The sequence below is a fragment of the Pantherophis guttatus genome, chromosome 18 (assembly GCF_059756535.1).
Source record: "Pantherophis guttatus breed Tessera chromosome 18, ASM5975653v1, whole genome shotgun sequence".
Taxonomy (NCBI): Eukaryota; Metazoa; Chordata; class Lepidosauria; order Squamata; family Colubridae; genus Pantherophis; species Pantherophis guttatus.
Genome location: NC_142080.1, coordinates 6442879 through 6445071, shown reverse-complemented (window position 1 = coordinate 6445071; position 2193 = coordinate 6442879).

The following is a 2193-nucleotide window of genomic DNA, read 5'->3' as shown; positions in this document are numbered from 1 at the left end:
AGACTCCCACCAAGCAAGCCTGATCTCTTGCCCTCCCTCCACTCTGGTTTCCCCCCCCACCAGTCCAGGAGGAGCCCAGCTGGAAACATCTGGCCTTGGGTAGGTAGGTAGGAGGCCTTTAGGCGTGGAAAGAAAGGGGGCTCTGTAGCCTGGAGGGAGGGAGGAAGGGGGGGTGGGTTAGTTCCACAAGACTCCTTTATTTAAAAGGGATGCTGCAGCAGTCGTTAAGTGTGAAAAATGGTCATAAAATATTTTTTTGAAGTACCGTTGTAACTTTGAATGGTCACTAAATGAACTGTGTACTGCTGCTTAGGGGGAAAATATGGAGAGGATGTCAATGGGGAAGAAAAAAACCTTACACCCTTCTTAAAGCATGCTGGCTGGGGGATTCTGGGAGTTGGACTCCACCCATCTTAAAACATCCAACTGGGGGATTCTGGGAGTAGAAGTTCACCCATCTTAAAACATCCGACTGGGGGATTCTGGGAGTGGAAGTCCACCCATCTTAAAACATCCAACTGGGGGATTCTGGGAGTTGAAATCCACCCATCTTAAAACATCCAACTGGGGGATTCTGGGAGTTGGAGTCCACCCATCTTAAAACATCCAACTGGGGGATTCTGGGAGTTGAAGTTCACTCATTTTAAAACATCCAACTGGGGGATTCTGGGAGTTGGAGTCCACCCATCTTAAAACATCCAACTGGGGGATTCTGGGAGTTGGAGTCTACCCATCTTAAAACATCCAACTGGGGGATTCTGGGAGTTGAAGTCCACCCATCTTAAAACATCCAACTGGGGGATTCTGGGAGTTGAAGTTCACTCATTTTAAAACATCCAACTGGGGGATTCTGGGAGTTGGAGTCCACCCATCTTAAAACATCCAACTGGGGGATTCTGGGAGTTGGAGTCTACCCATCTTAAAACATCCAACTGGGGGATTCTGGGAGTTGGAGTCTACCCATCTTAAAACATCCAACTGGGGGATTCTGGGAGTTGGAGTTCACTCATTTTAAAACATCCAACTGGGGGATTCTGGGAGTTGGAGTCTACCCATCTTAAAACATCCAACTGGGGGATTCTGGGAGTTGGAGTCTACCCATCTTAAAACATCCAACTGGGGGATTCTGGGAGTTGGAGTCTACCCATCTTAAAACATCCAACTGGGGGATTCTGGGAGTTGGAGTCCACCCATCTTAAAACATCCAACTGGGGGATTCTGGGAGTTGGAGTCTACCCATCTTAAAACATCCAACTGGGGGATTCTGGGAGTTGGAGTCTACCCATCTTAAAACATCCAACTGGGGGATTCTGGGAGTTGGAGTTCACTCATTTTAAAACATCCAACTGGGGGATTCTGGGAGTTGGAGTCTACCCATCTTAAAACATCCAACTGGGGGATTCTGGGAGTTGGAGTCTACCCATCTTAAAACATCCAACTGGGGGATTCTGGGAGTTGGAGTCTACCCATCTTAAAACATCCAACTGGGGGATTCTGGGAGTTGGAGTCCACCCATCTTAAAACATCCAACTGGGGGATTCTGGGAGTTGAAGTTCACTCATTTTAAAACATCCAACTGGGGGATTCTGGGAGTTGGAGTCCACCCATCTTAAAACATCCAACTGGGGGATTCTGGGAGTTGGAGTCCACCCATCTTAAAACAACCAACTGGGGAATTCTGGGAGTTGGAGTCCACCCATCTTAAAACATCCAACTGGGGGATTCTGGGAGTTGGAGTCCACCCATCTTAAAACATCCAACTGGGGGATTCTGGGAGTTGAAGTCCACCCATCTTAAAACATCCAACTGGGGGATTCTGGGAGTTGGAGTCTACCCATCTTAAAACATCCAACTGGGGGATTCTGGGAGTTGAAGTCCACCCATCTTAAAACATCCAACTGGGGGATTCTGGGAGTTGAAGTTCACTCATTTTAAAACATCCAACTGGGGGATTCTGGGAGTTGGAGTCCACCCATCTTAAAACATCCAACTGGGGGATTCTGGGAGTTGAAGTCTACCCATCTTAAAACATCCAACTGGGGGATTCTGGGAGTTGGAGTCCACCCATCTTAAAACATCCAACTGGGGGATTCTGGGAGTTGGAGTCCACCCATCTTAAAACATCCAACTGGGGAATTCTGGGAGTTGGAGTCCACCCATCTTAAAACATCCAACTGGGGGATTCTGGGAGTT